This window comes from Diceros bicornis, chromosome X (genome assembly GCF_020826845.1).
Source record: "Diceros bicornis minor isolate mBicDic1 chromosome X, mDicBic1.mat.cur, whole genome shotgun sequence".
In the NCBI taxonomy this organism is placed as follows: Eukaryota; Metazoa; Chordata; class Mammalia; order Perissodactyla; family Rhinocerotidae; genus Diceros; species Diceros bicornis.
The window spans coordinates 113,718,524-113,733,344 of NC_080781.1; the positions used below are offsets into that span (position 1 = coordinate 113,718,524).

General features: G+C 40.2%; 1 protein-coding gene across 4 annotated transcripts in view; it reads left to right on the forward strand.

Moving 5' to 3' along the window:
• The first annotated feature begins 3,637 nt into the window (after positions 1-3,637).
• Positions 3,638-14,821, forward strand: part of XIAP (X-linked inhibitor of apoptosis) — a 42,131-nt gene continuing 30,947 nt past the window's right edge. The window contains exons 1-2 of one of the 4 annotated variants that reach the window (XM_058536644.1): positions 3,638-3,726; positions 3,983-4,109. The gene's annotated coding sequence lies outside the window, so the exon portion shown is untranslated. Of the gene's footprint in view, positions 3,727-3,982; positions 4,114-4,348; positions 4,540-14,821 lie in introns of those variants that run through there. The other 3 variants (XM_058536642.1, XM_058536645.1, XM_058536643.1) reach the window with 3 other exon arrangements.

A 14,821-nucleotide genomic window follows, 5' to 3' on the forward strand; every position in this document is an offset into this window, starting at 1 on the left:
CGGAGCAGAAGTCAGGAGACTGAGGGGCAGGTGCAGCCGATAGATGCTGTTCAAGATGAGTGATCTTCACAAAGGCTGTTCTCTGATAATGAATTAAGAGTAATCCTGTGCAGATGTGTACCCCTTCCCACCAGAAGAAGGTACATAAAACTGAATGCTCGGAGGGCAAGGTGTGGGAGTCAGTGCTCACCTCTCCTTCCTTCACTCGAAACAATTCTGCCTTTTATCTATTTTATTTATTTGGGCTTTCACTTATAACTGCTTTTGCAAAAAGTGTTCTAGTGCTAAACCTTTGCTGTTTCCCTCAGCAGATAACTACACATTTTACTTTTCATACACTCCAGCTGCCATTGAGGTGTGGTGACCACCCTTGAAATTCTTCTCTGTCTACATCTCACGGCCTTTAGCCTCAACCAAAAACAATTACAACAAAACATCATTGTACAGATAAGAGTAACCTCTCCAGGGATTGTGTTTTTCTGACTTCACACCTCTATGTGTCCCTGTATATAAAACCTAGACACCATACCCCAGATATATCTGTCTTTGCTGTTCACACCTCCAACCAACAATTCATCCAACAAGTATTTACCAAGGGTCTGACATGTTTATGAAATTTTTATTCACTCACTCAACAAATATCTTCTGAGTACCTACACTGTGCCCACTGTTCTATGCACTTGGAATAGATCAATGAACGAAATAAAGATCCCTGTCCTCTTGGAGCGTATATTCTAGCAGGTGTGGGAGGGAGGGGATATACAATAAATAAACGTAATAAATAAGAGAACCATATAGTATGTTAGAAAGTAATACAGGCCATGCAAAAAGGAAAAAGGAGAGCAGGGAAGGAAGATTGGGAGTGCTAGGAGAAGTTGTAATTTTGAATGTGGTGGTGATGTTAGGCCTTATTGAGAAGGTGACAATTAAGCAAAGACGTTGAAGGAGGTGAAGGACAAGCCATGGAGATATCTGGGAGAAGTGTTCCAGGCAGAGTGAACAGCAAGTGCAAAGGCCCTGAGGCAGGAAAGCTAAAGGAACAAGGAGAAAGAGTATTAGCAGATGAGGACATCAAGGTAAGAAGGATCCTGATTGTGTAGGGCTTTTTTATTAGTTATCTATTGCTGGGTAACAAATTCCCCTAAAATTTAGCTATTTAAAACAACAATACACAGGAATTCAAGAGTGGCTTGGCTGGGTGGTTCTGGCTCTGGATCTTAAGAGGTTACAGTTATCTGAAATCCGGGCCTGAAGAATCCTCTTCCAAGGTGGCTCACTCACATGGTTGACAAGTTGGTGTTGGCAGTGGGTGGTATAGGAGGAGATATGGAGAAGGGGAGGACTTAGTTTTTCCCTGTGTGGGCCTCTCTACATGCTGTTTGAGTATCCTCATGACTTGACAGCTGGCTGACCCCAGAGCAGCCAATCCAAGAGAGAGCAAGGCAGAAACCACAATGCCTTTTATGACCTAGCCTTTTAAGTCACATGCCATCACTTCCACTGTATTCTACTGGTTACACAGGTCAGCCCTGGTTCATTGTAGAAGAGAACTATCCAAGGACACGAAGAGCAAGAGGTAACGATCACTGGAGATCATCTTGATGGCTGGCTACAACAGCCTTTGTGGGCCCTTATAAATCTGTTGCTTTCACTTTGAGTGAAATGGGGAGCCATTGAAGGGATTTGAGCAGATAAATGACAATGATCTGACTTATTAGGATAACTCTGGCTGCTGTGCGAATAGACTGGAGAGGGGCAAGGATGTAAGCTGGGAGACCAGTGAGGAAGCTTTTATGTCCGAGAGAGATGGACTAGGGCCATAGTGGTGTTGATGAGAATTGGTGATATTCTGAATGTATTCTGAAAATTGAGATGACAGGATTTGCTGATGGATTGGATGTGGGAAAGGAGAGAGGGGAATTAAAGATGACTCCAAGCGTTTTGGAGGAATTACAAAAATGAGTTAGACATAGATCTTGCTATAAATGAACTTACAACATAGACGAGATAAGGCATATACACAAGTAGCTATACTACATGGCAGAAAATACTGTGCTCCGTAACACAGGCACAAATTCAAGTGCCAAATAAGATGGAAAAGTTTTGGAGATGGATGGTGAATGTACATAATGCCACTGAACTGTACACTTAAAAATGGTTAAAACAGCAAATTTTGTTATATACATTTAACCACAATTTTTAAAAGATGTGAACAAAACCGAAAGAAAAATTCAAGTGTGAAGAGAGTTCAGAGGAGGAAGAAGAGATGACCTTTGGCTAAGGGAAAGCTTTGAAAAGGGGCAGTTGCTTCACCTCACAGAGTGAGCAGTTTGAACAAATTAGTGGAAGGCAGGAAAGCTGGGGATGGGCAGGGCACAGTGAGTAGTTCCACTTTGTTAGAAGATAGGTAGGGGGCCCAAGGGGAGAGTGAACAAGAAGTCAAGAAGTTTTAACATTATTCTGGAGGCAGTGTTGAAGGGTTAACTCAGATGGACCTCTGAAGGTTGGACTGCCGGGGACCGGTCTAGGGATAGAGAGGCCAGTTAGGAGACTGGGTAATGGTCAGATCCACCTGTAATCTGACAGATCTAGATTTGAATCACTGTTCCAGCTCCCACACATACTAGGGCTGTGACTTCGGGCAAGCCACCTAAACTCTCTAAACCTCAGTGTCTTCATCTGTAAAATGGGGATAATGATAGTTACATATTTTATAAGATTGCTGTGAGAATTAAATGAGGTAAATATTTGCAGTTATTATTATTGCAATAAGTCATATGTGAGATTCCCAGAGCTGTGACAATAGGAGAGGATCAGAGGGGATAATATCTTAGTGAAAGTCTAAGAACCAAAACGAAGTCTTTCCTCTCCTTCCAAGTTCCCTTTTCATGAAGGGCAGCATCATTTGAGGATGCAGGTGATACTTACGATTCTCCCCTTGAAATGAGACATTCTCATTCAGAAACTCTCATCTCACTACACTAGCCTGTAAGGGAGCCCAAGTTTCTAAAACAAAATTCATCTGACAATCCTACAGCATATTTGAAATAAATCCAGGATGTGATCAGCATTGTATGTACACAGATTTCCTTTGTTTCCTTTCTTTCTGCTTTCCTTCTTCCTTATTCATTTTCCCTTCATCTCCCAATCCGCTTTTGCCCCTACTGAGTGTCTTCCTTTCTTTTTCCTTTCATCCTTCTCTCCTTGGAAGTGGATCATATTGTCATCTCAGTTCCCCGTTTACTAGCTGGGCGCTATTGGGGTAGGTATCCTCTCTGGGCTTCAGTTTCCACTGTAAAATGGGTTTAATAAGAGAATGCCTACCTCACAGAGTTGTCAAAATTACAACAAATAACACGTTATATGCCTACCACAGCGCCTGGTCCATAGCAAGAATTCAATATGTTCGCTCTCTTTTTCTTTTCATCCTTTTACCTCTAGCATGCCCCTACTCATCAACCCCAGGGCCCAGCAGGTAGAAACCGTGGGAAAAAACGCCTCGAGGCTGAAGGAGGAAACGCGTGAGCTGGAGGCGGGGACTGCGAGGTGCCCACTGCGCCTGCGCGCCCGCTCCGTCAGGTTCTGGTTGCCAGCTGGGGGGTCGGGCGGCCGTGGGGAGCTTGGTTTGTCCTGGCTGCCCCCCCCCTCCGGCCCGGGGAAGTGGCAGGACCTCGGCGGCGCCCTGGGCGGGCTTCGCGCTCATCGAGGGACGCGCGGGCCCGGAGGGTAAGCTGGAAAATGGCGGAGGGGGAGGGAGGGGCTTTGCAGGGCGGGAGGCTGGCCTCCTGGCGGGCGCAGTGGGAATGAAACGGCGGGGGCCCAGTCGCGCGGCCGGGGCCGGGAGACGGACGGACGGCGCGCGGGGGCTCTTCGAGGCCCTGCCGCGACCGCGCTTCGAGCGCCCTGCCTCGGGGCTCCTCCGGGGAGTGGCCGGCTGTTGGGTGCGAGTGAGGGGGACGACGCGACTTCCGTTTCCCTCTAGGCTGGGGCCCGGCCGCCGACGGGAGTTGGCGTTTCCAGATTGGGACTTGGGCCGCCCCTCCTCCAGGACCCTCCCCTCGCGACCGCGAAGGGCGCCGCGGGCGATCCGGACCGGCTCTCCGGGCGCAGTGGGTACTGCCCGTGCGGGCTTCCTCCGCCCCCCTTCCTCCTCCCTCCCCTCGGGCCCCGCGGTGCGAGGGAGGGCGAGGAGGCTGCCCCTGCCCGGCGGGGCTGGCCCGACCGGGGCACCTTGCCCGGGTTCCGGGGACTGCTGAAGGCAGGCGTGAGTGGGTGGCTTCAGGCCGGCCGGGTGCCTCCCTAAACCCGTGACCCCTAAGGTAAACCGAGTCAAAGAACTTTTTTTTAGTGATCAAAGGGGCCGCCCCCTCCCCACTCCCCATCTGATGCCTGTGGCCCGTACGGGGCTGGGTGGAGTGTGTCTGGCGAGGGCGTGTGAAGCCGAAAGAATAGGAGCCAGAGAGCTTCCGGAAGAGGAAACTAGCTAGTATCTAATTCTTTGCAAGCTTTGCTGCCCTAGTCATCTCCCCAGCATATTCTGTGAGTAAAACAAAATTCAATCTAACTTTCAGTTTCATTATTTGAACTCCATAATGCACTTAATTGTATTCTTTTCGAAGGAGGGGAAGTAGTTATTGCAGAAACTAAGCAACAGTCTTCTCCCCCTCCAAAAAAAGAAAAACATCAATCAAAGCTTTGTAAAAACCTATCAGATTTTAATAATCTACTACTTTGCTTTCAAATATAATTGTGTCACTAGTTCTGTCACAACTATGCCTTGATAGTTAATGACGCATAGAAATTTACTCTTGTTAAGACTGGAGGTTGCTATAGTGTGTGTTTCTTCTCTTTTTTTTTTTTACTTAACATTTGTTACAATCAGTTCAAGAGAGCACTATTATTACAGACGGCCATCTTAGAATTACAACATTTTAGAGTTGGAGGGGATGTTAGTCCAACTCTCTTATTTTACAAAAGCAGAAACTAAGGCACAGGAAGATTTCATGGCTGGCCTAAAGCTACTCGACTATTTAGATTAGAACCCGGGTGTCTGGCTCCTTTCTCACCACTCTCTGCGAAACTGGTCTACATAGCCTCCAAGCAAGAAAATTAAATGTATTCAGCTCAACGCACATTTCTGAAGCCTATGCCACTTTGTGCCATACAACTGCGCTACTACTCTCAATATATTTAACATGCTTATGAAGCCAGTGCCTGAGATATTTTTCCCTATCATTCAAGAAGTGGCAACAGTTCAGGTTAAAAAGATTTATCCACATGCACACATGTATACAGTACTTGTATATGCTCAGATAATTTCTCGAAGGATACATGAGAAAACTGTTAACAGTGGTTACTTATAGGGGCTAGAGAGAGAGGTAGGAGACTTTTTACTTTGCACTTCACATGTGGCCTAATGTACTGTTTGAATTTCTTACCATAAAGTATTGGTTTTATAATTAAAAACAAGTTGTAAAGTTCACACGCATATGTATATCAATGTAAATAAGTATATGTCAATGGTATGTGTCTATGTATTTATATACATATATGTATTTATGAATGAGTAGTGGTTTGTGTTGTGAAATTCAGTGTGGTTCATGTCAGCCCAGCTGGCAAAGCAGGCCTGAGTATTGGCTGCTCACGTTTCTTCTTTGGTTTTCTCCTATTGGTCCTAATGGAAGATGGTAAAAATAATATGTTACTAGTCTTTACATATTTTTAGAAAATGTGCTAAGCTTTTGATTATCGAACAATGTAGCAAACTGTAACATTCAGCATATCAAATTGGACACAATAAAAACTGAATGTAGAATCTTTGTGGATAAGAATCATTTTAAAAAATTAAGGCTGGAAAGATCCCTGGTGATTAGTAGTTCAGCTCTTTTGTTTTTATTAAGTTAATTAGGACTCAAAGAAAAAAAAAATGAATTGTCCAAGATTATATATCTGATTATTAGCAGAGCTTGGACTAGGGTCAAGGTGCTAGTCCAGTGCCCCTTGTACTGTAATTTGCTCCTTGTACACCTGTAATTTTATTGCTTTCTTGTGCATTTGATGACTCCAACTAGGTGGACAAAGTAATGCTGACTAAAGGTTAGTCAGGCCCATTTCAGTAGATAAGAATTACTGTAATTAATGTACTAGTTAATTTGTATAGTGCTTGAAATATTTTAGTAATGTAAATGTTCCCTTCACATTTGGTTGTAAACGTTAATTTATTTAGTAAATCCTTTGTTTATTTTATAAATGCTTGGAGACCCCAAATATGAAATAATGATATTTCACTGTTTTTGTTTGGTCTCATATTTCAGTCTGGTAGCTAGTGCTAACAGGAAAAAAAGGCTATTATTTAGTATTTTTAAAAAACATTTATTGAGCACCTACTATATGCCAGGCATTGTACTATGTGGTAAGGTTCCAAAGATGAATATGGCAAAATAGATGCCCTTGTTCTTTTGAGGCTGGGAGATTATCGTGAGCTATCTGTTCTCAAGCTTTATCTCTGTGGTCTAATCTGGTAATAGTATTATAAAATGTAATCTGTAGCACTGTTTAAGGTCATTGTTTGAGTAGATTTGAGGAGACAAAAACAGTAATGGTAAATAAGAAGTTGATATTGAATTGAACAAATATTATTTTTGTATCTTAGAGGTCATATGGTACAGTGGAAAGAGCCCTGGATTGGATGTCTGGGTTCTTGTCTTGGCTTTTTTTCTGTTTAGCTGTGGGATTGTGAGCAAGTCAATAAACCTTTCAGTGCGTCTATATTTCTTTTTCATAACTTTTTTGATATATTTATTCCATTTAATTGAAAACATAAAAGAATATTTGGAATATTATATATTATACAAGAAATATGTTTATTATAGAAAATTTATGAAATGCAGAATAGTATAAAGAGAATAAGTATCACCCACATTCTTTTGTATTTACTTTTTTTATTTAAGATCATGTTTTATATAGATTTAATCCTTTTAAATCCTTTTAATCCTTATATAGTTTTAATCCCTTTTCTCTCGTTTGACATTCTGTATTAAACATTTCCTATGTCATGAAAAGTCTTTCAAAATATAGTTTTTGTTTATCTGGCATATTATTCTATGCCCCAGTTCCTTCATCTGTAGAGTACTAGGTTTGAGCTAGTTGATTCCAAAGATTCAAAAACCCATTATAATAGTTTTTTTTAAAACTGATTATCTCAGATTTTATCAAGGAAAAAAAATCTCATATAACAATCCCAAATCTGTTTGGAATAAATATTTCAAATAGAGGGACAAGAAATCAAGACACGGTGGAGACACAAACCTTAATAATTTATGGATTATACTTTCATTTCTTTTAAAATTTCACGTAAGTAGTTGAATTTTAATTTGTTGGATGTGCAAGTGATATATGTATCATTACTGCGTTAAGAGCTGACCTATTTAGTTTTATTTTGTAGGGTGGATATAGAAGAAGTTGAAGAGGGAGAAACCAGGCTTCTGAGTTTGATATTCTGAGATATAGCACAGAGGAGAGAGAATTTGTGGAGGCTCTCAAGGGTTTAATAACTTCCCCAAGGTCTGTATAGCTGTTAAGTTGGAGAGGTAGTTTTTTTTTTGTTTTGTTTTGTTTTAGCTTTTTGTTAGAGATACATACTGAAGTATTTACAGATGAAATGATACAATGATAACTGGGATTTACTTTATTTTTTATTTTATTTTTTTCCCCCCAAAGCCCCAGTAGATAGTTGTATGTCATAGTTGCACAGCCTTCTAGTTGCTGTATGTGGGACGCAGCCTCAGCATGGCCGGAGAAGTGGTGTGTCGGTGCGCGCCCGGGATCCGAACCCGGGCCGCCAGCAGCGGAGCGCGCGCACCCAACTGCTAAGCCACGGGGCCGGCCCGGAGAGGTAGTTTTTGAGTCCCGGTTTCTCCGATTCCAGTACTCATGTCTGTCTTCCATTGCATGCCATACCTCAAAAGATGACAATCTCGTACACACATTTCTCGATGGTATTGCTTTGATCAAAATTGACCAACATGGTATCTTTGAATAAATTGAGGAGCTAAGGTGAGAAACGTGGAGATAGCACTTAGGAATGGTTTTCGGGCTGGGATAAGCCAACTGCCACACCTTGAGTGCCTTCTACTGTGAGCAGAGCTCTGACATCAGTGTATTGACAGTGGCTGGCATGTAGTAAGTAGGTGCTTGGTAAAAAATTGTTGACTGAATGCCTCTGCTTGTTACAAGGAAATGTATTAGATGAAAAAGGAAAAATTAAAACTTCCAAGGCCTTCCAGATAATCCAAAAGAAAGGCCTTTCTGTGTTCTGAGAAATTAAGCAAAGCAATTGTTGATTAGTTACTGTTTCTACTGTAAGAGTTTGAGGCCAAACTTAAGAGTTATATGTTTTATCTGCTCTGTGTATACTTAATAGTAGGTTGTCCTTTGTGTGATAAAAGCATATTTATGTTCATTTTTTAGGACACAGCATGGGCTTTTATTATTTTTAATTATGGTATAGTTGTAGCTCTGCTATTTGATACATTTCGGGATTTGATTTTGGCATGATTGGTACCCAGTCTTTGCTAAGGATACATGTGATTCACTTATGATCTGCTTTTATAATGTATTTTCAAGGTGAAAAGTGAGGTTTGCCTGTATAGACTGGGCATAGCTTGAATTCAGATGGTCAGACAGAGGTTGAACTGAGTAAGTTAAGGCTGATTTCCTAAACTGGGCAAAACTGGTGCCACTGTGCATTCCCTGGCATTTCTATAAATACTTATATATGGTTTGAACTTTTATACTTATCCCTGTAATAATTTTGTTGACCTCAAAACACAGGCCTCCCAGCATCTTTTGCTATGCGATTTACCTTTCTATGCCTCCAGCTAATTTTTCAAGCCTTGAAAAGGCAAGGAGCCTAACATTTTCTGCTCTCTCACTGGACTACCCCTTCTGGTAATCATCCTTATCCTTATAGTAATATCCTTAGACCTATATTGGTCATAATCGCTGGGTTTGATCTTTGACTGTCATTTACTGGCCACATGATCTTTGATGAGTAACAAGCAGTCAGAAAACCACAGTTTCCCCATATTTCAAATAGAGGCTATGATATGTTGTGTAGGTTAAATTAGATACCACATATGAAAACGTTCTAAATTGTAAAGCACATTACATATTTTAGTTATTGTCAGAGGTACATGGTGAAAAAAAAGAGGATGGGCTGTGAAGTCACACCGGCTCATGCTTACGTTTTGACCTTATGTTAAAACAAATAGGATTAGAAATTTTTAGTTTCAATTCAGGATATTTTAGTAGATAGAGAAAATATTTACATGTAGCTAAAATGATGGGATGGAGAGAAAGGAAAATTTTGTAGATAGTGTTTAGAACATGTGGGCACTCGTGTTGTACTGTTTTAATTTGGCTTGTAGTCACTTATTGTGGCACAGTTTCTTTACTTTGTGTCGTTATTTTATTCAAATCCAGACAGAAGACAAACCTACTAAATGTTTATGTATATGCAGCAGAATGGCTTTCAGGTAGAACTAGATGTTTTTACTCAGGGAAAAGAAAAGATGTTGGCTTTTATCAAGAACTTGTTTTAGCACTTGCTTGAGATCCCAACATGATCGTGGAAGAGAATACTTAATTCTGAGAAATATCTAGGGTAGTTATTACCCATTCATTCATTACCAAGTCATCCATTACAAGAACCCCAGCATGGCACTTGGGGAACCATCTGATTTTTAAGTACTGCATCCTAATCACTCTGTCAGGATAAGTTATCTGGATAAGTATCAAATGGAATAAGTTCCAGTTCTGTGCCACTAATCAGCTCTATGGCCTTAGTCAAATCATTTAACTTCCTTATGCTTTAGTTTCCTTATCTTTAAAATGAAAGAGTGATTTCTATTATCCTGTTCAGCACAAACACGGTCAATTATGGTGAACAAGTTTTGCTTGCGGGCATCTCCAAAATATAATGATTTTACTGTTCAGTGTACTTGATTCTGAGCTGCCCTTTTGGAAAAAATGTTTTAGGGAAATTTTTTTGGCCAAAGATCAGGGGAGACTCTTTTCTTTCCAGACCCCAAATTAGTTATTTTTACAAGGCAGTGAGCGAACAGTTCAGAAGTCCAGCATTAGACATCACTCAGAAGCATCTTTAAATGAAGTTCTTTTATTTTCAACTCAAGTTAACAATAAGTAGTAATCAGGTATTACCTGTGTTTCTCAGACCGCTCTGCTGGTGATTTACTGCCACCTGAGCCGTGGACCAAAAGACATTTGTTCATGTCCAACCACCGTGGACATGACCTGATTACTGCTTTTATCTCTGTGAGTTGACCTGTGTCCCTTTTTTTTTTTTTTAATTCTAATCATTAGTTACTATTTCTTTTATTTATTTATTTATTTTTCCCCCAAAGCCCCAGTAGATAGCTGCACGTCGCAGCCGCACATCTTCTAGCTGCTGTATGTGGGACGCGGCCTCACATGACCGGAGAAGCGGTGCATCGGTGCGCGCCCGGGATCCGAACCCGGGCCGCCAACAGCGGAGCGCGCGCACCCAACCACTAAGCCACGGGGCCGGCCCCCTTTTTTTTTTTTTTTTAACCTGATGATTGACAGTGTTGACATCAGTTTACAATTTCTCCTTGTCGGGGTCGCTCAGAGGCAGTTACCTAACAGTAATATTACAAAGTAGCAAGCTGGCAAAAATTCTCAGGATAGGCAAGAAGATAAGGACCAAGAACATATCCTTCCCTCGCCTTGTTGTAAGTTATAAAAATTATCTTCTGTGAATGAAAAGCCAAAACCTTACAGGACCTGGCCTTGTTATTGACAGTTTACTGGGCCAATGTATTCACAGATGAAGGAAGCATTGTCACATGACAGCCAAATAACACCCCCAGTCTACTGGGCAGGATTGTGTAAGGGAGCTGACAAATCAAGAGCTCAACTACTTTTTTTCTTTAGATTAGAATCTGATATGTTTGCTGGATAAATTTAGAAAAAATAAGAAAAGCACAAAGAAAAAAATAGGAATCAATAATCCCACTGCCCAGAGATAACCAAAGTAGAATTTTGATGCTTAATTTAGCCTAAGTATTGATATATGTGTAGCTTTTATGATTGGGATTATACTGTACAGTATTATTTTATAACCAGCTTTTTTCACTTTATACAACATCATGAACATGTATCCATGTCCTTTAGTACTCTTCTACAACCTGAGTTTTTAATGGTTGCCTAGTATCCACATTACCAAAGTGTTGTCCTCTTTTGTTGGACATTGAGGTTTGTTTTTTGTTGTTGTTGTTTTTTGATAAATAGCACTGTATTGAACATCCTTATATATACATATTTAAAAAACATCCCTGATCATTTACTTAGAGTTAATGCTTAGAATTAGAATGGCTGGTTCAAAAGGTAATCACATTTTTGAGACTTCTAGAACATATTGCCAGATTACCCTCCAGAAAAGGTGCACCAATTTTCAGTTCCACCAGCAAGAGTGCCTGTTGTCCCATACCTTCTCCACTGCTGAATTTTTAGTGTTGGTAGTGATGGTGATCTCTGCTAAACAGGACAAAAATGGTATCTTTTAAAATGTTTATTTCTTTTATTACTAATGAGATTTAACATTTTTATTTCTTTATTATTTTATTTTATTTTATTTTATTTTATTTTATTTTTTGTGAGGAAGACCAGCCCTGACCTAATATCCAATGCCAATCTCCTCTATTTTTGCTGAGGAAGATTGGCCCTGGGCTAGCATCGGTGCCCATCTGCCTCTACTTTTTTATATGGGACACCGCCATAGCACGGCTTGACAAGTGGTGCGCCGGTGTACGCCAGGGATCTGAACCTGTGAACCCCAGGCTGCTGAAGCAGAGTACGTGCACCTAACTGCTGCGCCACCAGGCCGGCCCCTAACATTTTTATATATTTTTTTATTTTTTGAGGAAGATTGGCCCTACGCTAACATCTGTTGCCAATTTTTCTCTTTTTCCCTTTTTTCCCCCAAAGGCCCAGTACATAGTTGTGTATCATGGTTGTAGAGTTGTAGCTCTTCTATGTGGGACGCCACCTCAGCATGGCTTGATGAGTGGTGGGTAGGTCTGCACCCAGGATCCAAACCGGCAAACCCCGGGCCGCTGAAGCGGAACTCGTGAACTTAACCTCTACTCCACTGGGCCAGCCCCTAGATTTAACATTTTTGTATATGTTTGTTGGCCATTAGTACTTGCCATTTGTAAATTTGCCTATTTTCTTTTCTTTTCTTTTCTTTTTTTTTTTTGGTGAGGAAGATCAGCCCTGAGCTAACATCTGCCAATCTTCCTCCTTTTGCTGAGGAAGACTGGCCCTGGGCTAATATCCATGCCCATCTTCCTCCACTTTATATGGGACGCCACCACAGCATGGCTTGACAAGCAGTGCATCGGTGCGTGCCTGGGATCCAAACCGGCAAACCCCGGGCCACCGCAGCGGAGCGCACGCACTTAACTGCTTGCGCCACCAGACAGGCCCCATAAATTTGCTTATTTTCTATTGAAGTGTTCATCTTTTTCTTATAGATTTGTAAGTGCTTTCAAGTTTTTTTGTGTGTGTGAGGAAGATTAGCCCTGAGCTAACCTCTATTGCCAATCTGCCTCTTTTTCCTAAGGAAGATTGGCCCTGAGCTAACATCTGTGTCCATCTTCCTCTATTTTATATGTGGGACGCCTGCCACAGCATGGCTTGATAAGCGGTGCATAGGTCTACGCCCAGGGTCCGAACCTGCGAACTCCGGGCTGCTGAAGCGGAACATGTGAACTTAACCGCTGTGCCACTGGGACGGTCCCTCAAGCTTTTTCTTAAGACTACTCCTAGTGAAAAACAACATAGATTAAAAGGAGGTGGTGATAGGACACACTCCCGTTTGAGACAACTTAATATTGATGCTAAAAGCAAATAATGACATAAACAGGTTTAGATAGAAGGACATTAACTCCAACACTTTTTATAATAGTAAAAAATTGTTAGTTTTCTCAATGTCCAGCAATGAAGGTCCATAACTGTATATAGAATATGTTAACATTTGTGTTTTTAGAGATGCTCATATACGCTTATATATTCATAGACCATCTCTGGAGGAATACACAGGAAACTGGTAAGAGTAGTTGCTTCTAGGAAGGGAACTGGAGGTTTAAGATACAGAGGTGGAATGAATGAATGTACCTCTTGAATTGTTTGATCATGTGTATATTGTCTCTTTTTAAAAATAGACATCTGAAATTAATGTTCGGTATGGATTTGGTGAGGTTATGATAGATTCATACAGTTAGGTGCTAGTCATCCATTTAAAATAATGTTCTAATCCAGATAAAAATTGATGTGGAAAGATGCCTGTGATTTATTAAATGGAAAACAAGTTATAAAATACTATGTACAATAAATCCCCTTTAGAAATATTTATAATGTGCATGTACACGTGCTAAAGTGTTCGTAGCTTGGGTAGTAGGATTCTTTTTTTCCTCCCTCTCTTTTAAAAAGGAAACCAGTTGTTTGTATTAAAGATTGGGTTAGTATCCATCTTGCGATTTTTTTCCCTGCCTGCTCTGATTTTAGCAAAGGTCTTGATTTGGGCTCTGAATAAGCATAAATAGTATTAATCTATGTCATGGATATACAGGTTGGACTGTAGATGGTTTGTTTTTGAATCAGAGACTACTGATTAATGAGCACTGTAAATTGTCTTAAATTCTGAACAGTTTTCAGTGAAATGGAAGAAGGAATAATAGTGATCTTGAGCCCTTTTATGATCTTGAGTGAATTCTTGAGCCCAAAACCTGTGTATTCTTCATGCAAAACGTTCTTTTGGGGAACATAGCCCCATGATTTGTTGAAGAAAAGATGAAGGAATGCCTTACTATGTGTTCATTCTGGGGAAACTGTACCTGTGGAGTTAATTATTAGAAATAATTTGGCAAAGATTGGAGGTCTGTGCTCAAATTTAAGTGTTACTATGACTTTCTAAATTAAGTGTAGAACATGAAATTGATATTCCCTTTGTTGATTCTCAGTATGCCCTTTCAGGTGTTTACAGAGGTAGACTTCATGATCAAGCATATATTGTATACAGCAGTATTAATAAGTTTATGTTATTGACTGAGCTTATGGGCTAAGTACTCATTAATGCCATTCAGTTATTTCAATGGCTCTAGTGCTTAATTTTAGGGAAAGAACTTTTGATTTGATTGAATGTAATTAACCTCAAAAATGTTTCATTGACCATTTAACTTAAAGTTAAAAGAAAATATGCTTCATAGTTTGAAGAACCTCAGTAGTATAAATGAACAATTTGACTAAAAGTTGAATTTTTATGGGCATATATCATAGTATAAAAGCTAAGTTTTAAAAATGATATGCCCGTTTTGTTCAGGGCATATCATTTAAAAATTTCAGCTTTTTTATACTATGATACATTTACATAGATAACATTTTCTAGATACTACAACTTTATAAATGAAAATGCTATTTCTAAACAGGGAACTCACTGGCTAATACTTTTAGATAGTTAAAAGAGGGATTGACCTCCATTGGGTCAGGAAGAATGTTGCTTATTTGACAAGATCTCTATACTGGATCCTCTATAGGGGGAAAAAGTGACTGATGAGAAAAACTTGTAATATTTCTGTACATAATGAGCAAAGAGAGAATCTTAAGATAAATTTTAAATTATGATGATTTTTTTGGTTAGCACATATAAAATTTTTATTACCTTACTATGAAAAATTTTATGACTTCTGTAGTATTTTTGAAATGTGATTTTAGTATAGGT